The sequence below is a fragment of the Drosophila takahashii genome, chromosome 3R (genome assembly GCF_030179915.1).
Source record: "Drosophila takahashii strain IR98-3 E-12201 chromosome 3R, DtakHiC1v2, whole genome shotgun sequence".
NCBI classification, from domain to species: domain Eukaryota; kingdom Metazoa; phylum Arthropoda; class Insecta; order Diptera; family Drosophilidae; genus Drosophila; species Drosophila takahashii.
Window position 1 is genome coordinate 29,530,106 of NC_091681.1, and position 23,105 is coordinate 29,553,210.

The 23,105-nt window shown below is 41.8% G+C and overlaps 1 protein-coding gene across 4 annotated transcripts in view; it reads right to left on the reverse strand.

The window, feature by feature from the left end:
* LOC108069847 (zinc finger protein 853) overlaps positions 1–23,105 on the reverse strand; it is a 68,342-nt gene that overhangs the window by 22,123 nt on the left and 23,114 nt on the right. Inside the window, exon 1 of one of the 4 annotated variants that reach the window (XM_017160104.3) lies at positions 1,075–1,693. The exons of the other annotated variants lie outside the window; for them this stretch is intronic. The gene's annotated coding sequence lies outside the window, so the exon portion shown is untranslated. Of the gene's footprint in view, positions 1–1,074; positions 1,694–23,105 lie in introns of those variants that run through there. 4 annotated transcript variants of the gene reach the window in all.

Below are 23,105 nucleotides of genomic sequence, written 5' to 3' on the forward strand. Positions count from 1 at the left end.
GGTTTATGGTCTTTGCGGTCTTCTATCATCAGCGCCCCTTCTTATTGATTATATTTTTATACAATTTAAATAAATAAAACTGATTAATATTCATTGATGCCTAATTTATGAGCCTTGTATGTGTCAGCGGATCTGTGTGTTGTGCCTCGGCTTGGTGCTAAAGCCGCTGCTACCGCCAAGTTCGACTAACTTTCTTCCAGCAACTGGCAAAATTATCAATTATGAAGTCATTATTATTTACAGCAAGCCAAACATGCGGCCAGTCGCGTTTGATTAATAGCTTTTCAAGCTACGGTCTCGTCAAGGGTTAGCCGTTTTCTATTTTCGCAAGCTCAGATTTTTGCGCATTTTTCTTTATTTTTGCACAGAAGGTGTTGCCGGAACATTTTTTCTGCCTTTGAGTTTTTTGGGTTTTGCGGCAGTCGCTGCGCAGTTCTAATTAGCTAATTATACGCTAAATTAGTATATAATTATTGCTGGCCAGGCGCTGGTCTTGCACACGCCGAGTGACTAATTTAAGCGGGCCAAAAGTTAAATGGGCGCCTTAGCGAAATTTTTGCCACTATTCAAATTTGAGGAAAATAAATACCTACTCAAATGGTAGATAAGGCTTAAGTGCCGTTGAGATGCGCTATCAGCGTTTTGTGAAATTTGTAATCAATTTGCCAATTTTTGGCACAAAAGACCCAAACGGAAAGACAAAGAATTCCTCATTAATAGTTACTAGTTTGGCTGAAATCCTTATTTTATTTTGTTTTAATTCTGCTTTGTTTTGCGGTCTTCTGGTCGTGATAACTGGCTGGGGATTTCTATGGCCTGTGCGTCATGACTTTCCAAATACAAAACGCCAGCGATAAAACTTGAATTTATATGCCTGCGATAAGGCAGCGCTGCTTTGTGTCTGATAAAACTATTAAAAAATCCACGAAATTCGTAGGTATATATAAACTACCAAGATTTGATTTTAATATGGTTCTGCTTTGCATAGATGTGCGACAGGCAAGAAATATAGAAATACCTACGAAATAAACTAAAGACTGGGACAACGGGGTTGACAACCAAACTTGCACTTACCGGTTTCAAATTGGTCAAAGTGGTCGGAAAGTTTATCCAAATTTAACAGCTTAATAAATCCACATAAATATGTACGTTTATAGTATATGATACTCTTTCGTATGCGTATTAACTCTTTTGGGCTACACAATGATTTTCATTAGTTTTTCCCAGGCCTCAGCCCATAATGAGCATTATTTATGGCCACCGATTGTTAAAGACACTCTCACACACATTTATCATCGCATCGTCTTATCAGACGAAGCATAATTCTCGGCCTGCATTCATAAATTTGCCAGCCACTATTTCATTTGCATTTGTCGGAGGTGCGGGAAATATTCTTGAACAAAACTAATTTGGCGGGGTTAATTAAAAAACTGAGCTCCGTATCGCAGTTTCCGTTGGCGGTTTCCGTTTTTTTTTTTGTAGTATTAGTATGAGTGTTGGTGGGCGACAGGAATCGCGGCGATAGCGACAACAGGCGCTGGAAATTTTCAACGTTGGCCGACGGCAAATGAACTTATACGGAAGTCGGAGAGGCGAGAAAACAGAAACAGACGAAACAAAACGGCTCGGCTCGGCTCAAAAGTCAATATCGAAATCTCCGCTCGAAGCTCCGAAACGCACGCAACGCTCAAACACTTGAAACTGAACTGAACTGAACTAAATCTGGCTCTTGGCCAGCATGTCCAAGAAGTTGCTGGCCAAAAGCAGCGACGGCGACGTCGACTTCAGCCGATCCGCTGAGAGCGTGACGACAACGCCGGCAGAGCAGATCTTTGTTTTTTTGGGGGGTTTTCGATTTTTGTTTCTGCTATTATAAGATCTGTTTGTTGTGGCCACTAGCCAAAGCCGAAGCGGTAAATGATAATAAAAGTTGGCTATCTTTTTGGCCAGCTCTTCGCGCTCTATTAGCGATTCTGATGCTGATTTATGCTCTTAATATATTTGTCAATTATTTTTAGGATCGCCTGCCGCTTAATTCTTTTGTCCGCTGGGGGTTTCTATGGGTGGTTGGGATTATTTTTAGAATTTGCATAGGCTGGCAAAGCGTTGAGCATTAAACTGTCAGCATTTTGATATCGTTTCGCCCCATAAATTGGTCGCTTTATGACCGTGTTTCTTCGACTGTCTCAATCAATGGGGAGTTTTGCAAAAAAAGGGGAAAAGAAAAAACCTTTTGACCTCTGTCCGGTAGAATCTGGTTTGTCTTCTAAGGGAAAGGCTGTGACGGACACGCCCAGTCTATTGAACTTTTCCCATAAATAAGCAAGATGTTTTCTCACAACAATTATGAGGCTGCGGGCTGCTTCTAGCCATTGATAGAAACGCTCTCATTCACATCCCTGGACTGGCATGGCCTGGCCCCTTGTTTAATAATTTATCAAAAGCTTTTAGTCAATGATTTCGAATTTACGATTTCGATTCGCCTCAATGGCCCCAAACTGCGACTGTTTCTCTTAAAAGCCTTTCCACTGTCTCGCAGTAAACAGTCCATTCAGTGGAGTGCCGCAACGACCTGACCCCCATAAGCGTTTCACTAATTCATGCCACTTATTAGCCACAAAACACAAAATACAAAAAATACAGAAAATACAAAACACCACCAGCCAGGCCAACTTGCACCTGCCTCTTGGAGCCGTGCTCCATTTGGGGCATTTCAACGTCAATCAATATGCATTTGAACTCCATCAATCGTTTCTTCGGCTTCGGCTGTGGGATTTCGGATTTGGCCTGGCTTTGAGCATTTCTTTTGGCTCTTTCTCTTTCGATACGATTTTATGGCTTAATGCCGTTTTCTGGCCATTGAGCACTTAACGCTACATTTTCGGGCGGGCAAAGACGGTTGGTTCGTTGGTTGGTAAGGGGCATATTACCCGGGCTTATTGGCTGTCTTGTAGCTTGTATCTCTGGCTATCGATGCTCATCTGTTTTGCATTTTATGGCGTCCCTGCTGACTTTTCTCACATTTCTACGCCCGAATTTCAATTTTGTTCACATCTATTTCTGGGCTTTTATGAATTTTTAATAATTTCTTTTTATGTTTGATTTGACACCCGGGCAACGATGAGAGCGGTTCCAATATATTAACGGTTTTTTAATTACCCACTGTCGGTGCCCCAAAACAAGTTCGCTGCCCAAGTCTTTTGTTCTCTGCTCGGACAGCATGACGGCCTGACAACACCAGGCTCCGCATCCAGGTCGGAAAAGTGAAATTGAAGTCGTAGAGTCGCAGTTGTTGTGCTCTTGTTGGGGGAAAAACGGGAGGCGGACACTACATACGTATAATAATGTAAAAAACCTAGTAATCAAGGGAGCCACAAAGATCGGGGGCAGCTCATTAACTTGCCGCTTTCGTCAACCAGCCCCAGATGCCCGAAAAAATAGCGCCACGTCATGTGAGGCAGTCTGGGTTTTTTCTTCCCCCCTATATTTCAAGTCCCTCTCAAGGTGTTGCAGCTACCAGAGCTACCTGACTCCCCATCCGAGGCTCCGGAATGCAGCGCCCACTCGGCCAGCGTTTATTATTTCATCTTCTTAGAGCCTGCTCACCGCCCAGCTTGACCCATTTTCTGTTTATGGATCTTATGGATCATACTTACATATAAACGTACATAAATCTGTTCGCGGCTCCACTGTCTCCTGGTCTCATTGTTAAGTGTAACTATTAGTTTGCTACGTTTCCAGGTCAACGGGGCAATCAATCATATTATGTACAGAAGGAAATTTGTATAGTTGGGCAGTCGAGCAGTTGAGCAGTCGAGCAGCCCCTCGCCGCACAAGGAGTGGAATTTGATTTCTCTTTTTTTTGGCACTTTACATGCCCTTGCGGCTGACTTTGTATTGTTAAACGGACAGTTAATGGCGGAAACACCACAAACGGCATAGTTTCTTGTCAACTATAACGAATCGCTGTGTGTTAGGGCGAGAAAAATATAATATTCCATTCTATTTTGCGATAAATTGATTTTTATTTGTAGGCCTTTTTTATTATTTTAATTCGAAAAAATAATAAAACCTTATTAATTATGAGCACAATCTTTGGAATTCTGTTTTTAAAACTTTGCCTTGGTTTTGTCTTTATAAATTTTAATTCCTATAAATTCTTAAAAACCAAAAAAATTAATATAATAAAATTTTGAAATTCAAAAGATTTTTATCCAAACTACGTTGTATCACTCACTAAAAGCATACTTCCAAAAAAACCCACAAATCATCTGTGGTCTTCAACGACATTCGTCAAGAGAAGCAACAAACGGAAGTTCGCAGACGAGAACTGAAGATGACTAAAGCCAAACAACAATCCGCAAATAAATTATGGTTATGCACTAAGCAAATATACCTTTAAAATTATGGCTCCGGTATTTATTCTGGCAGCGGTTTTTCTCGTCTTCCTTATTTACCTACGACTGCTGATTTGCCGCCGATTTGTTATACATTTTACGAAATTCCTTTCGGCCAATGGCTTCTGCGGGTATTTTCTCCACTCAACGCTAGATTTCCCAGCATATTTCTACACAGAAATCGGAATCGCAGGAAGCGCATACCAGACTCTGGCGTTGAAAGATAAATAAAAAGCTGCACATTCACGATGCTGACCGGTGCTGCGCGGTGGCTGTTATGAAAATGAGTTTAAGTTTTTGTTTGTTTATTTTCTAAATGAACTTTTCACCAAGCGGATGTCGAGTGTTTAGCGGAAAGTGAAAAGTGCTGCTTAAAATGACTTAGTTTGCAGGTTTCGCCGGGCCTTTGCGGAAGTCGCAGCGGCGGCAGCGGCAGTCGGTAACTAACAAGTTGTCTATCATGGAAAAGCAATTTCCATGCCAATGATTTATGAGCCGCTTAACCGGCCCATTACAATCTTATCTCTGGGCTATTATGTACACCGTTTGAGCTGACAAAATATATTGTGCTCGAAATCTAAAGCTGCCACGCTAAACTTCAAGTTGAATCTGAATCTCGAGCCTCAGCTGACGCTGACATGTCGCGCTTATCGCTGTTGAACTATCAAGAGACCAGAGCGCGCAGACAAAAGCCGAATGGAGCTGGCCAAAAAAGCCAAAACAAAACCTGGGACCCCAGTATCCAGTACTATAGCTCGCTATATATATTTGTGTGTACACACAGTGTGTCTCAATTGTTTGCCACCACGCACGCGCGCAATTACTTAAACATGTCCAAGTCCGCGTCCACGAGTGGAGCCCACATTTGCCAGCCCGCCAGCCAGCCAGGTGCACTGTAAGTGTGTGTGGGTATCCTATGCAAATGCGAATGCAGTCTCAACTCATTGAATGACCCTCGTTAGGCGCCCCTGCCCCTGTCACTGCCCTCTTGCCCCTAATCTCCTCCTGACTCCGTCACGCTTTGTTTGGCCTGTCAAGATGACAAGTGTTTGCTTTGCTTTTGCCTGCTCCTCGACGCAGCTGGCGCTCCGGCCATGTAAACTTGACATTTGATAGCATTTTAATTAAAAAGAAGTCGAACGGAGTTGCAGGAAAATTTATGACGGCGCACTAAATCCCGAGCATGTGCGTGGTTCGGTCTCTGGAAATGGTATTTTTGGTCCACTCTAGCGCCAGATCTGTCTATAGATCTTAGAAATTATATCACGCAGCGTTCGGATCTGCGGAGGTGGCTGTAAAAATATATATATAGCTGAGGTGTCGGCGGGGGTCTGTGGGGCGTTGTCCGTGACCGTGTGGCTAGCCCAGCGAAATGAGGTCGAAATTATTTGCAATTTATTGAAGGCAATCACAATGCCTATGAACTATATTTCCAAGCCATGGCATGTTGGCTCTTGTGGTTGTTGTTTATTAGTTCTTCAGCTGGCCTTTTCATTGAGCCATGAAATTCCGTTTTCTAGTCCCTAACCCCTTTACCCCCTGCCAACTCTTTTCCCAACTTAATTTTTATGTTTACTCTTTTTTCCGCAAGACATTTCTGCAGATCGTGTCGGCTGGTCTGGGGAGTTGTGGCAGAAGTGGCAGAAGTGCCGCGGAGATTGATAGGAATGCAGCTGGATGTTCAGTTGATTGGAATAATGGCATGGCCGAGAGTTATGTGGGCACATTTATCTGCTTTGATTGCCTTTATAAAATATTTTACGGCAAAATGTGTAAAGTAATCTTTATGCAGTTGCTGGACAGCTAACGTTCTTCAAATAAATCTAATGGCGGATTGATAGTCAGGCAAAAATGTTCTACTATGTCTTTAAAAAAAATTTACAAATCAGAAAATGTATTTTGTTTAATTTTTTTAAATTTTTTAGTTAATTTTTCAAAATAAAGGGTACCCAAATATGGTTTATACCCCTAAATATTCGCCACTCACGACTCCCAGTCGAATCATTTCCCTTCTTGTTTCTGTCATTTTTTTGGCTGCTTTTGTGAATTGAGTTAATTTCGCTGGTAGCGGGTGGTTGATTAAAACGGAAATGTCGTGCGTTTAGCTTAATGATCTCCAACGCCTCGCCTTTAACTCGTTCGTTTTCAAGTGCAAAACAATTTGCATCCCTCGAGGGGTAAAATCAGCCCACCAAATAGGAAGCCTCACCCATATTCCGTGCGAACCCTTGAATTTTCGTTGTGATATCTGAAAACTACGAATCGCTTTTCATGCTTTTCATGTTCAACGTGATCTGCGCTGATCTCTTCGCATCTCCATTTTCATTTCAATTTTGCAGCTTTGAGATATTTCCCGTTTATTTTTTTGTGCGCAGGTGTTGGCTGGATTTAAAAATAGTGCAAAATCGTGCTAGAGATATTTGTACGTGATGCCATGTTGTAGGTGTCGGATCAGGATTTCGTCTGGGGTTTCAGTTTCAGTTCGGCAGACTCTAATTTGGCACAGAAACCAAGTGAGAGCCAAGAACCCAAGACAAAGGTTTTATTGGGGCTAAAGTCAAAAGCGGAAAATGCGTGGTTGGGCCTATTCAAATTGCCCAATTCTGGCTCTCGCACACTGAAACAATTGCAAACTCATTGACGTCTTTAAAAAACGTTTAAAATAAAGCTTTGCGCCTTTATTAAGACTGACATTCGGACAAAGGCTCTTGTCAGCTTTTTGTGGCCGTTGTCTATTATTATGATTAAAATATCCCAAAGAGTGGTTTATTTTTGTTCGACTTGATGCCGCTATTTTTCATTATCTACCCCCCAACTCCGCTGGGCACCACTTCAGTTCAGAGATCTCTGTTTATTTAAGTAGCCACCTCAGCCGACAAAAATGATTGTTGATCTTTTTTAGGCCGTTTCATTGTTGTCTTTACGAAGCGGGGCGTTTCACAAAATCAAACTGCTCCACATACACGGCATTTAACGCATAGCCCAGAGTATATATGTCTCTGTCTTTGGGTCTCTCTGTTCATTGTTGTTTATTTTTATAAGGTCTCGGGCCGGGACACACCTTAAACGAGCCACCGAATGCCACCGATAGATAGCCACTGTAAGCCATTGGGCAATGTCCCGCGTTCCCAACTACCAAACTATGAATTCACCCCACATCCAACTTCCAACCTACCAACTTAGCAACTTCAAAAAGCTATAGGCGGCATTTAAACATTTTCGATTTGTTTTAAATAAAAGCAATGACATGCCGCAAAAGTATTAACAACAATCAATGCAGCACATAATCACAAAGGCGCAGCAGTGTCTGATCGATATTGGTTTTTGGTTTTTGGCTTTCGGCTTAGGAGGTGTTGGTATTGGCTTGGCATTAAAATCGGTAAATAATTCACGCCATTAAGCGTGCGACGATCTGTACGAACCGTTGTGATTCGATATCGTATCGCATCGATTCGATCCATTACCCTGTTTCGGCATCTGAATCTGAATCGGAATCTGAATCTTGTTTTCATCTTGGGCTGAACTGGCGTTCATAATTTTTACATTTCAACTGGCTTATTTATGGTGCAATTTCATTTGGATAATTTGCTGCCTTAAATGTGTCCACACTCGATCTGGCTACGTCATTCCAATAATCGAATGTAAATTATATATATCACCATATTTATGCGTGGAAATAAACTAGAGGTTATTTACATATGTTTATTTTGATTGGCAGCCCATAAAGATAGCCAACAAACTAATTTCCCTGCACAGCAGGTGTTTGTCTTTATATTTTTATCAAATCAGCATTTTCGATGGTTATCTGGGATGGAGAAAATACATATGTCCCAGAGGTATTATAAAGAAATTTCTATGGAAATGCTTGAAGATCCAATGCCCTTGGAAGGTTACACCAACGTAAATCTGGCAAGTGCAAAGGGATTAATCAATGTGACATTTATGGGCAGTATGCTAAGTTTAAACCCCACCCCCCGGTACGATTTCCCAAATAACTTAGATAAAGTCGTTAGGGCTCGTTAATTGAATTAGCTATCTGAGCATGCATATTCATGCTCAATCAAAACCAACACCGGACCTGTTTTGGATCGCCATTAGCCATGCCATAGCCTAAAAGCGGAAAAATATAATTTCTTGTTTCAGTTTAAATGCTTCTTTTTCTGTTCGCTAGGAATGAGATTCAAATTTGGCCTGCAAGCGGCCATAAAATCTGAAAACAACAACGAGAATGCCCGAATTTAAAATCAATTAAGACAAATTTATGCTGACATGAGACAAATCTGAAGCAGCAGCGGATTTTGCGTAGGCGATCATTAAACGAAACGGACTACAGACTACAGAGGTTGTTCAGTTTCAGAAATGGGGAAATGGGTCTTTGATGCTGTAACCCAACCGTTTTTGGGAGCCCATTTTTTCAGGGTCCAAAACAAATCATTAGGTGATGTAGTTTTTTGGCTGCCCGTCTTTGCTCTGCTTCGATTTCTGATTTATGCGACATTAGCACGCGATATAGAACAGCTCCCAATGGGGACCGATACCGATATGTTGGGGTGGCGGTGGTGGTTATATATTGGATGGTGATGAGGCCACCTACGGTGCGATGAATAACAATTAGTGGAATAAATCAATGACAATCGTCCATCGAGGGGCAGAGTGTGTGCCCGGGAAGGCAAACAGGCGCATAAATAACGCAGATACATCGGTAATACACCTTGGCCAGATACCTTAATAGCCAGATAGCCGGATAGCTCTCGGCTCTCGGCCAGAAGACTCTCTTCCACTTGCCAGCCTGTCTCGTCTCGGGGCTCTAATTGCTCCGCGTCAATGTTTATCCAACTGTGGGTGTTCCACACGCACTCGCTCGTTGACCGCTATACGATTTATACGACTTATACGATACTTCTCTGCCCGCCAATGTTTGCTTATTCTAATGAACCCACACGATACCGCTGAAGTAGTGTGCAGAGGAATAAACCCGACTTTAAATATTCATCTCAATTTTTGCATCTAAAGCCGTATTAGTTTTATGTAAAATCATATTTGTGGTAATAAGGGGGGTTTTCTTCGGTGTGCGTCACTTGATAATTATAATAATGGTGTATCTCGGCACTCTTTAAAGAATGCCTAATCAAAAAGTCTAAACAAGATCAATATTTATTAAAAAATTAATAAAATTCTCAACCGGTTTTCTACTCAAATCAAAGTGTGTTAGATCTATTTGTTTATAATATGTTGATTAATTAATATCTTTATTAAAATAAATATCTTTTAGGAATATCTCTTTAAGATCAAGGATTATTTGTGGTGAATAAAGGTTGTAAGATATTTCTTTAGGTATTTAACAATTTGTTTAATTTTCACAAATGGTCTGGGCTATATTAATATGAATATTAATTTTTCTCTGTGCAAATTTAAATGAGACAGCGTATGTTGCGAAGTTACTCCATTAACGAGGAAAATTGCGGATTCCCGAATGATGTCATGTTGATCATGTAACTCAATTTCAATTTACATGATCGATGCTCGCATGCCAACGGGTAGCTGTGAGAAAAATTGATTGAATTAAAAGATACACTCCGGCGGAGGGAAGTGGTGCAGTGGTGCACGGATGCGGTGGTTCAGAGTTCTGCAGAGTGGTGCAGATTGGTGGGCAGGTGCCGCGGGGCCAAATGTGTAACTGTGCAGGCGTTCGATTTTAATCGCTTCATTTAAAATGCCGCTCGATACGCATCAGTTGGCTCCTTGGCAGCAGCGGCAGCAGCAGCAGTAGCAAAAGCATTGCGTGCCACTTGCTGCGATCTCGTTTTGACCAAAAACCGACTGAAAAACCGCCGAGCGCTTGTGGCCAAAATCGAAACACAAATGGCCGCCGTTTGGCAGCAACTGCCACTGTCAGATTGGCTGACCATTTTCATGCTGTGGGGAAAATCAAACGAAATTTTTAATTAAATTGTTTGCCGCACTTGGCCATTCGGCCGATGGCATATAAGAAATCTTTTCAATTTTAATTAAATGGCCCGGACTGGGGCCTCCAACATTTGGTTATCGCTGACGTCGGACGTCGGCGGATATAAGCACATATATATGCGAATCCCATCCGCCGAACCGCTCCCGATCGCTTCCTACCGCCGTTAAACACGTGTGCGATAAATCAAACCGCCTAATGATGCATTTAGCGCATGAAATATGCCAATGCAGCCACGCCGGGTCACTAACTGCGGCTAATTTACGGGCACATGGATGCGAGACGATGCACACACCTATCAAAGTCAAGGTGGATATTAAAAGCAGCGGAATATGTGCATGTGCATGTGATTTGCAACATCTTAACATCCACAGACATGCCTCTCCACCCCTCGGTTGTATTTACATGCGCATTTAGTAATTCTCACAGTCTGCAGCACTCACACCGCCTTGCGAATCAGAAATCAACACCCATACAGCCGCACATATCATACTAATGATGCGAAATGACTTTAACGGCTTTTTCTTCTGCAGGTGCGATCGGGTGTTTGGGGTATATCTAGCTGTATAAAAAGATCTTCTGGTGGAAAAAAAGGTGGAGAGGGTTAGGTACTAAAAAGTGCTGGAACTAATTCAAGTCTCATCAAAATGAACTTCTTTTCTAATAAAGAAAGCTTTAAAAAGTATAGGTTAAAAACATTTTATAAAATTTGATCAGCAAGAAACATTTTAACCATTTTAAATGAATGTGAAGATTTTAGGATAATTGCAATTTAATTAAATTATAAAATTAAACTATATGATCTTTAATATTTTATTTTACCAAATTTCTTTTTAATACAACTAAACAAAATTGATTATCTAATGTAATCTAATAAATAAGCATGTTAAACGAAAAACAATTTTATTATAAATTTACTTTTAAGTAAACATTAAGTGTTTAACTAGATTAAATGTATTTTACTTGGAAAACTTTGTTTTGAAAATAAAAACCAGATCAGTATTTAGTTTGTCACAATCCGATTTAATATTACAGGGTAATCCCTTTGCAAGCCTTCTTTTTGCCCAGTTAACACCAGCTTAGCTCTGCTAGCAACTACAACAAGGCCAACAACGACAGGCAATGGCCTAAGCAGTGAGCTGGTGTTGGTATCAATGGTATGGGCTCTTGGCAACATAGTTAAAGAGGCGCGGGGGTGGCGGGCAAGGGGCGGGGGATGATCAATGGCCAACTGGTTCTTTGCTCTCTCCCGCAATTGCAGACGGCAAATGCAGACATCGAAGCTTTTTTCTATGAAATAAAGGTCAAATGAGCCAACGAGACAGGCGACGGCAACAAAAACAGCAACAAGTGTTTTTTCCCCCTTTTTTTTGTACAGAGCCCGAATTGCAATGTCTTGCCGTAAAAATAAAGATTTATTGTATAAAGATTCTCAAGTGTTTTTACTCCTCTTGTATGGCTGCTGCTTTGGCCTGACATTTGTTTAACTTATTTGGTATTTTTGACTGTTTGTGGAAAAAACGATTTCGTCGCTTTAATTACGTGAGTAAAGTGTTTCTGTTTAATTAAGCTGTTTCTAGGGAATTGAAATTGTCGGTTGCAAAGGTGAAACTAGAGTACCAATACGGCCAATCGTTAACACTCATTCAATAATGCCAGTAAAAATGCGAAAACACACCCAATAGAAAGCTGACCCCAGACCATTTCCGTCGTGGACAGCACATTCCATTCGCTTACATTTTTTCGATTTCATTCACAGAAGTACCAGGGAATCTTAATTCGAATCGTTTAGCAACGGAAGCATCGGGTTGCCAGCCAAATCTTTTCTGCTCCACTTAAACATTTGCAACAACAGCAAAAAAGAGAAAAAAGGGGAAAAAATTAATCAAAACAAACAATGAAGAAATGGTCAAAAGCAAATAAAAAGTGCCGGTCCAGAAATTGGGTCCAAGATTTTTGGCCCGAGGGCGATTTGCCGGCGATTTGAATGATTCAAAAGAGGAGCAGCCGCATTTCGCCATGTAATCTTGGGGTGGCCCAGAAAGTAGAACAAACCATTGAACCCGCATATAAGGCAAATAAGGCCCGAAAGCCAAAGAAACCGAACCGAATATCCATAGCTATGAAAAGGCCAATTAATATGAAACTCGTTTCGATGGAATGCCGGGGCCTTATTATTACACTTATTTCGTTTGTATTTGTGTTTTTATTTCTGTTTCTATTTCCATTTGGTTTTCTTCCTCGCCTCAATGTATTTGCACTTGAGCACATTACTCATACGCCCGGTTAGCCGGGTTAAACATTTCTGCTGCCCTCGGTGGTTGGTTTATATGGTCAGGTAGGAGCCACCGTGGCCGCAAATGCCACACGTTACGCATACGCCAGGTACGCCGGCTCCATTCGCCTTACATTTTGTCGTGGCTCGTGATTGATATGCGCTCGCACAATATGATCGATCTCTTTTCTTCATCATCAATTACAGTTTGCGCAGCTTTTGGCCCGCGCCGATACCCATTGTCCGCCGGCTCTTAGCCGTTGTTGGTTTTATAATCACTTTTTTTTTGCCTTTGTTGCTGTTGTTTTTGTTTTTTTTTTCCTTGGTAATAATAGCTGGTGTTGTCTTGGCCGTTTTTCTCTTGGCCCGGCATTTTGTGGGTTAACTGCATATTAGACGCTGCTTGGCGGGCCACACACAGTCATGTGATTAGCCGGTGCTCCTGGTAGTGAGTCATTAGCAGTTTAGATCGGGCTGCCCAAGAAAATCTGCAAATTACCGTTGGCCAGCTAAGACGGTAGAAAAAAAGCCACCTTTTTCTATGCAAACGGTGTGGAAACTTTTTGGTGGCCCGAAATAGTTGATCCCCGAACCTATCGGCCCGCCTCTCGAAACGCTCGCTTCGATTTTGTCAAAGCTGTCAGGGAAATTTGCATAAATGATAACTTTATCGAACTAAGCCAATGAGTTGGATAGCTTGGCGCAGGGGGCGTGGCCACTGAGCCGCTGAGTGACTGGCCTACGTGCGTGTCAGCTGCGTGTCTGTCGCCATCCCGCTCTGTCTTCTGGGCCTGTTAAATTAACATGTCACTCCGCACAGGTGGAGACTTGGGGACCTGGCTAAAAAGCCTCGATTGGCATGCCATCCAAGTGGGTTTCCAGCCGGCAGAGGCGTGGCAAAGATGTGATGCAATTTCGATTGCAATGGACTTGTAAGGCATGGTATGCAAATATTTCAGCCTTATATTAGGTCTAATAAAAATATTTTTAAAATATTTAAGTTCCGTTTTAAAAAGAATTTCCTAATAATACAATTTCAGTAATTAAATATTTAATAAAACTAAATGAAATAAAAAGAAAATATTATATACAAATATGAAAAAAATGTAGCATAAGAACTACCACTTTTGTTAAAGAATTTTAATCCACCAGGACACCGCATTCATTAGCTTAAAGAAACATAATTGAATTAATTTCCACCCATCCCAGTTTAAGGCTTATCAGTTTGTGGAAGCCTGGTTATTATATAATACAATTATTCTTAGTACAAGTCACCGGGCAGCAATCGTTGGTCCGATCTACAAGTGAACCCAGCCTTTTCCTGTCGTTTGTCATCCCCCCGCTCGATATTGTTTCGAATCAAGGCAATGTTCGTGGCCTAAACAAGCGCTTAAACAACGACGGTGGACTGTGGACTACATGAAGTGCCAAATTTATATAACCATTAGATACGGCGGTGGCTAAGCCGCTTTATACCTCTTATACCTCTGCAGTGTATACCCTAACCCCATTTGCATGCGCCGCCTTCGTCGTCGACTGACATCGCAACATTTTGTTGCAGCGGCTACCAATTCCGCAGTCTGCCTGCCGTCCGTCCACTTAGTCGCAGCTCGTTTGGGCCACGTCTTTGGCTCGGGCTCAATTTTGTGGCAGCCACTACTACTGCTACTTCGACTTCGACTACCACTGAGCCGCAAGTTGCTGCAGGTTGCAGGTTGTTCTTGTTGCCCGTTGTCGGTTGTCGGCTGTTGGCCGATGGTTGTTGGTTGTCATGTACGAAAATTGTAGCGCGCATTGCTGCAGGAAATAGTTCAAACATATCAATTTTATTTTTATTTATGCTAATAAACCGTTAGGCCGCCCGAGTGAATTATTGGCCGTATACATAAACTCTAACAAAAACACAAAAAATGGGAAAAAATCAAAATAAGAAAAAAAAGAACCCACAACGCATAGACGAAGCCACGACCCGGCGGCACATGTCGAATCTCTGTTGTGGGCACCTCGAGATCTCGGGTGAAATCTGTGCATGCACCTTGATTAATCAAATCAAATTAACGCCGCATTCCCACACAAATCAATGCAATTTGCGGTGCAGCCTGCCAAAGAGCCAATTGACATCGGGGATTCGACTGTGGAGTATGGAGTTTGGAGTATGGTTTTTGGTGCTGGCGAAAGTGTTGAGAGCACAACACCCACCCAAAATGGCAGCCGTGCCCATTTCGACGCCTAGTGGGCGTGTGGGCGGGTGGTGCCAGTGGTGTCGGTGGTGCTGATGGTTTTTTGGTGGTTATTGGTGGTTTTATGCCGGTGATGGGCGAGGCCCCTATGCAAAACAAGTGCGATCAAAAACAAATACTCCTTGTACTCAAACTGGCAAGATAATTGAACACACTTGCCAGCTCTAGAGTTCGAAATACTTTTGGTTTATTGAAACTGATATATAATTATTTATTTAATATGCAAAATATAATTGTTTATTTTGATTGATCACTATAATCAATATAAAATGATTTTAACTTTTCATATGTGGAATATATTCCTGTGACATTTTGAGGGATTATTCCTGAGCTATTTAAGAAAATCTGCCTATATCAAGAACTTGAATTATTATAACTTATAATTTATGGTGACATCCCTAGCCACCCATTTAGAGAACTTCCCCGGTAAGAGTATCAGAAAACAGATCGTGTTGGAGTTTAGCTGGCATTTTGGGCTTTTCAGCTGCAGACTCTTAAGGCGATTTGACAAACGATAGACAGGACTGTGGTTTACGGCCAGCAGAAAGACAAAAAACGAACTAAAAAGTGGACACCAAAGTGCTCGGGCCATGTTGTCTGTGCCATTTTTGGGCAACCCCCGACGTCATTATTTGCCGGCCTGCGAGTGCACATAATTAAAATTGACTCAAGTGTCGCTGCTGTCGTCACACCCAGTTGGAAATGTTCTGGCTCAGATGGATGGGAATGGTGGCCTAAAGGGGAGTGAGGAGCGGTTGGCTGCATAAATTTCAATTGGCAATTGACAGCGGTTTGTTGTTGCCACAAATCTCTGTCAGCTGCATAGTAAAATGAATGTTTATTGTTCGGTAAGTGCCGCAGCCCCGCTGGTAAAGCCGAAAAAAATAGTCACATTTAATGCATGGGCCGCAATTTATAGGAGCCATTTTCGGCCATTTGATTGAAAGACCCGCAATGGGCGTTCACCCATTGCCAAAGTGCTCCATCTGTTTGTTGGTGTTTTTTTTTTGTATTTCTGTGTTTGTGTCGAGATTTCGCGTATTTTCGCCTATTAATTTACAACTTTTAAAGCCATCGCCTTAGCAGTAGCGGACAACAACTGGGCAAACAATTTGCCATGGCCAAAAATGGCAAGCAGCTGAAAAATTTCGCATTTCGCATTTAGCTTTTTTGTGTATCTTTTGCATAATTTCCTTCTCTTGTTTGGAATGGCGCATGCCATAGACTTGCAAGCAGCAACAAAAAAAATTAAAAAACTCCTCTGGCAAAAAGTGAAACTTTCATAATTACTTGAGAATTTCTGGCAAGCAGTATCTCGCATAGCCACTAACTCTCTTTTCAGCTTATTTGCTGCTTTCTGGCCAATTAGCAGAGCCCCCGGGCCGGTGGCTAACGGTAGCCTCCAGTCTCAGCCTCAGTCCCCAACTTTAACTTCAACTTCAGTTCAGCATCGGATTCGAATTCGAATTCAGCTCCTGCTCAGCTGCCGTTTTGCTGCCGGTGGTGGTGGTCCCCGCGAGTGTTTGCCGTACGCATTAACGCCGTTTAGGCCCAAAAGACAAACGGCAAACAGAAAACAACAAAACCACTAAACAAGCGGGCAAACAAAGCGACAAACTGGCCAAGAAGCCAGGGGACAGCTGTCCACAGCTGGTGACCAGCTATTAGCCAGGGGCTATCTCGTGGATCGCCTCTTGTTGACTCTGGTCAAAGATCTATTGCCTGCACACACAGAAAACTGTCGTCAAATGTGTGTTATTCTTACATTGTATTGTAGGACTGATCATACGCTATTTTCATATAGTTGAGGTATTTTAAAAAGTTAAAAAAAATCCTATTAATTTAATTTATGTATTTTCAAAAAATCCACCTTCCATTTTGAGAAAAAGAAAATGATTACTTTGTTATTAAGCTGAACATATTTCTTCATTAATGTCTGTTTGAATTGATCAGTTTTTAAAAACATTTAGTTACGATTTTATTGTACATTTTTAAAGTTACCACATTTTTTGTTAAGTTTCCTCTAATACAAAGTTTTCAAAAAAATGTAAATATTTCGTAAAACAGTCTTAGAATTAATAAACAATTTAAAATTTGTATTTAAAATTTTTAAAAGTACTCACTAAGATGGATCTGGCAATAATATAATTTTAATGAATATAACATTAAGACTTTCAATCATTTTTAAAGCTTCAAATTTGCATATTATTTTACTACTTATTTAATGTTGTTTACACTTGAATTTTCAAAAATGGCTAAACTATATTATTCTGTAGTAAAATCTTTGAAATTTTTTCACTGTTTATATTTTCCAGCGGTCACAGGGTATCCGAGCTTCGAACTGACCCGCTTCAATGCTGTTTGCCCAATGCCAATGTGGCATTTAAAACTAATACGAGCGAGACAACAGCGCCTGAGCTGGCTGCCACCAAATTGGTATTGAAAACAGTCAACAGACTGCTTGGCGGCACTCGGCTGTTGGCTGCTAGCAACTCGGCTCAGACATCAGAGCCAGGCTCAAAGTCAAAGTTAGTTGTTTGCACTGGGCAAACAATCGACTTGAATGAGCGACTCGGAAGCAACTCGAGGAACATTCTTGAATGTGTCAGGGGCGCAACCGAACAGCAAATGGGCTGCCACGGCGACGGGCAACTGGCAGGGCATTTATTTATGCAGACTGCACACAGGCTGCCCACTCCTCCTGCTCCTCCCCTCTAGCCTCCTCCCCCAAAATAAAATGCAATTGCAGACACTCGAGCTCATCGCTCAGCCCACATGTGGTCCACTCCAAAAGCGTTTTGGCTTTCCCAACTGTTTATCTGCATGAGCGCGTTACCATTTTGCTTAAACAACTCCCCTTTCCATTAGTTTTCAGCTCGGCACAACTGCACCTGTCCGCAAGTAAAACACTGGCTTATTTATGCGAATTTTCCTAGGCCATATTTTCGTTTTGCAAATTAATTTCTGCGCCTTTGCCTTCATTAGTTGGCGCGCCGGTGAAAATCGCTGGGAAAATCTGCCGTATCAGCAATCCTCGCATCATGATCTCCTTGTCAGATGACGACTCGTTTTCGTTTTCGCTTTAGCTTTTGGTTTAAGTTTGCACACTCCGCGAAGTTTGCCAAATGTGACGTCTAATGAAGCATGAGCTCTGAGCCAGTTGTCGTCGAGTTGCGGCTCTGGAAGTCTGAGAGTCAGAGAGTCGCCAACCGGTTGGCGGATTTGAAAATCTGGTAGTCATAAGGCGATGCAGCCTTGATAGCCGGCCAGCGGATACAAATGTGAGATAACTGGACGCAGATCCGATGACAGCGAGAGAAAACACAGGTAGCAGCTGGGAGGCGAACGCAATGGCACCGATGACAGCCAAATGACCGAGAATCGCCATGAAGATCCATGGGATCCATTTGGAATCAGCTAAAAGAAAATATTTCATCCGCGTGTACTGAGCGAAAAGGGTGAGAACTATGTTCGAGAAGAAAAATTGTATGTAAGGGATAAATTTATATTTATTAATAAATGGTCCGGTTTGAAAAATTTCTTCTACATTTTGATAAATATTAATAAACACAATTCTATCTGTTACATACTTTTGTACGAATACAATATACCATTTTACATATCCAGCCATTTTTCCTGTGTATAAGAAACTGGAAAAATATATTGCTGATGCTCGCTTCTCGAATGTGGATTCAATTTGGGTTTTCTCACTCTCTCTAGTCGCCAGTCGTCTGCAATTGCCAGTGAGCATATAATTCTCATTCGCAATCGCTAACAAGCAATTATACGTACTTAATAGCTGAATCCTAACGATTTCCTCCATTACCAGGAATCGCAATCGGGCGTTCGGGCAACCTGCCTTAATTTACAGCATGCAAAATGAAATGGAAGTAGAACCAGAACCGCTAGAACGCCATCAAACACAACCACCGAAGCCTGGCTGGTCGCCTGCTGTGCACAGGCAATTTATTGTGTGTTTGTTTTAGGCTCACATATGAGTACGAGAACGAGTATCTCACAGATACACAACGGTGCGGTGCCTAACTGCAAATGTGAGAAAAACACAATTAGCTTTTGGCGGCGGTGCAGCGGGGACCACCTGCTGATGCCCAGCTCGCCACGAAATCTGAAAATAGGAAAAGCCCCCGACTTTCCACGCAGACTTAGAAAAATCTTAAAGGGAGAGAGACAGATACACGGGAAAACTAATTGCATATAGAAGTTGACCGCTGTATGGTTTATTTAAATTCTCCACAGCAACACAACAAAAGCGGCCCGGCAAGTTTAAGGTCAGCTTATCTCGTGTGATATGCAAGTGCTGCCGCGACCATGGGACCAAGTCTACCCGAGCCAGAGGTTCCATAAAACAGCATGCAGATGTATAAAATACACACACACTCCGCAGATCGGCCAACAATGGCCATAAAGCAAAACCACCACACAAACGGCAAATTGAAACTAATCGAGTTTCGGCCAAAAGGCAGCTGCCATAAACATAAAAAATAAGTCAGAATCTAAACAACATTTGCAGAGCTTGCGATTGTAATAAAAATCACTTTGAATATGGCATAGGTGTGGTCCTAATTACCGATATTAAAGCGGATCTATTTCATCTGGTCTGGCTGGCTCTCTATCTTGACTGCCATTCGATTCGATTCGTTTCGATTCGATTTGATTTGCCACGCGCGGCCGGGGAAATCAATATGATCAGGCCGTGGGCTTAGCAATTGCAGATGCCTAAATTTGTGCTAATGGCATCAAATGTCAGTAATTTCACCACTGCGCCGCGAAAGGAGCGCCCTGGCCAGAGGTCTTGCCATGGTTTGCCAGCCGGGGTAACCAGATAACCAAGCCCTTGTTTTAATTAAACTGGGTGCACATTAAACCCAATACACTTAAGCGGGACTTAGGCAAAAACAAAAAAAAAAGAAGCTGTGCGAAGCAGGAAGTGGTGGCCATCAAAGCAGTTGGCTTAGTTCGTTGTCTCTCTTGTTGTATCAATTTCACTGGGCCAAAAGCGCGGCCATAGACCATAGACAACTGTTTTGGGCCATCAGTGTCAGGCTGTCAGTCAGTAGAGTCGAGCAAACCATTCGGGCAGTCAGTCAATCTGACTGTCAAAACGCACGCCCATTCACGAGGCTGCGAGCTTTAGCATTAAAGGCTCAATTATGGCACACTTAATGAACTCATCACTCGGACAGCGCATCAAACAATAACTGCAGACTGTCAAAACAGTCCAAATCAAATTGGAGCACCAGTATTTTTGTGGGGGCGTGGGCGGGACTTGAGCTCGTCACTGGCCAGAAACACTGGCTTTAAAGAAAGCAATTAACATTTACAATGAGCACTAGCAACTGGTCGACATCGTTGAACCACAAGCCATTAGCTAAGGCGACACTAATCCAGCCAGAAACCGCTTTCCAATGGCCATTCGGGGACTTAAGCATTTATATTTCTTAGAAAATTTATTGATTGACCACTTGCCATTATAATACTGACCTAGTTTCTGCCAATTGTATTTAATTCTTCCCAATTAAATTCAAGCCTCTTTCGAAATTTCTTCTTAATCTGCCATAAATCTTTAAGCTAATATTTATATAGTATTTCTCATAAAAGCAAATCGCTTAATAAAAAAATAATACGTGTAATTACTGCAAAACATATAATTATTTATTTATGGTCTTTGTATAAAGTGGTGATAAGATAATTTTAAGCATGTTTAAAAAATTCAATAAATGATTTATTTGTTTTTTTATAATCTGCTATAAATCTTAATGCTCAAATTTATAAAGTATTTCGCATAAAAGAAAATCGGTTAATAAAAAATAAGGACTTGATAAATTATTATTATTATTATGTTTAAGTTATGTTGCACACAAATAACAAAATTAATTATAAACATTATTTTTAAAACTTCACAACATAAAAGAAAATCTTTTCCGGAATTCCCAGGAACTTTGTGCGAAATATAAAACCTGTGAATAAATAAACCTTCCCCACCCCGATCCCGATCCCGTACCCGGTCCAATCCGGTCCAGTCTCACCTTGATCTTGAGGCCCGAATGGTGCACCGGCACACCCATATATTCCTGATCGACAGCCGTATGCATGGCATTATCTACTGGCCGTAATATCTGGTGCACAGTGCACAGTGCCCAGTGCACATATGGATTTCACCGTTTTAGGCATTCAGTCTAATTGATTGTTTGCAGTTGCTGGCCGCCACCTACTGACCTTCACATTGAGCGGTGGCAGTATCCGCAAGTCGATCGATCCGAACCGATCGGCCGACAGCCGGACAAACGTCTCGGCGTCTAGCTCGTGCGCCATAGCTTTGGCTATATAACGCTTCGATCGCATGGGGGGGAAAAAAAAGTTTACATATATAAAAAAGAGATCCGATACGACCACACAATGGGCGCGTTAGATCGCTAATCGATTTGCTGCTCATTCGATTTTATTACGTATTCAAATTGGTGCAATTACCACTTGGAACTCGTATGGCATAAAGTGGGTGTGGCAGCCCCAACATCGTTTTTGCTTTTCTGCTAAATTGTCTTGTGATAATTATAAATGCTGCTTCAATGTATACACACGACCAGGGGTGTTTTTTCCATCCACTGAACTATGGGCAGAATGATTATCTTTATGTGAAATTATATTCTTACTATTCTGTTAATACGCTTTGTGTAGTAGTATAAACTCTTTTAAAATTTATGCAAACATTTAAAAAGTATTTTTTTAATCAAAGTTAATTTAAATCACTAGTTAATTTTATATTTATTTTTAAGCTTAAGAAACTTATGTTGTTAAATTTTTATATTGGATAGGAAAATAAATTGTTAAACATTTGGGACAAATAGCTTATTTAGAATTTAAAATTCAATTGTTTTTATTTATTGATTTATTTGTATTTCTTCCCAATACCGATGAGACATTTTGCCCATGGTGCCCTGGACTGTTGTAATGTGCAATGGAAATTTCTCCCGAGCTTGAATTACGTGCCGGATTTGGAGTGCGACAGCAACCTGCAGCGGATCGCTGTCGAGGGTAACTCGAGACCTTCTTTCACAACGATTTTCATTCAGTTATTCGCAGCCCAGTGGCATAGCTTGGTATGCAGATATTTGCAACCATCAACCATCGGATCGGCGTGGCATGGCAGAGGAATAGCAATAGAGCGACCGCAGTGGGCAAACACTTGCTCTGCCTGGTTGGCTACCGGGTCCAAATCCAAAAAGAGACCCAGTCCGCTGAAGACCACGTCTTGTTGCCAATCACTCAATCAAAACGTCACTCGGCGTGGCAGTTTTGCGTGGCGTTTGTTGGAAAATTGAAATAGAAACGTCAGAATTTCTGCTCTAATTATAAGGCGGTATGTTTTACGTACTAGCCAAGTTTCTTGACTCCTCGGTTTGTCTGTCTGTCTGACTGTCTGTTGGCTGGCTTTTTTCTTCAATGAATATTTTTCTGTGTTTTGTTTTACAGTCTGCGCTTTGGCTTCCATCCGTCTGCGCCCCGTATCTCTATCTGTATCTGTATCTATATATCTTTATATCTATAGCTCTGTGCCTCCGTATCTGTGTCTCTGTTGCAAGAGAGATTATGCTTTGATGCACTCACGTTAAGCTCACTTTACAGTTACAATTATTGTTTAATATCGTGTGGCCGGCGAAGACCCTAGAGACTTTGTGGCCGGCACTCGCATTCGCATTCGCAACACTTGCCGCGCTTTGTGGCAGCTCGATTCGCTGACTCGACTCGGTTTTCGTTTGCAATTATTATGCATTAATTGCGGGTGGGACACCGTGGCTCAGATGTCTCCAGTTCAGCAAAGAAAAAAATAGAGTAAAAAACCGCTGCACTGCACCCACTGGACAGCCAAGTTGCCCAATCTCACAGCACGCAAAATGCTGAGACTCGAACTGCAATCGTTTCTCGTACATTTTCGGTGTTTCCCTGTCCGATACACAAAACGCAAATTGTTTTAGATTGCCCAAAGCGGCGAATTATTTGCCGTGTGTTGCCACGTTTTGTGTCGCTGCTGATTATATAAATCGGTCCGGTTCCCCGCCCCTCTGTTCTACAATCGCAGCTCTAATGCACGACACGTCGGTGGCAGCCGCTGGTCAATTGTCTGCCGCACATTTGCTGGGCACGTGATTGTTGTCAGGTGGAAGCTGAGATATCCCCTATCCTGTCTGTTCAGCCCCTCGGATTGTTAG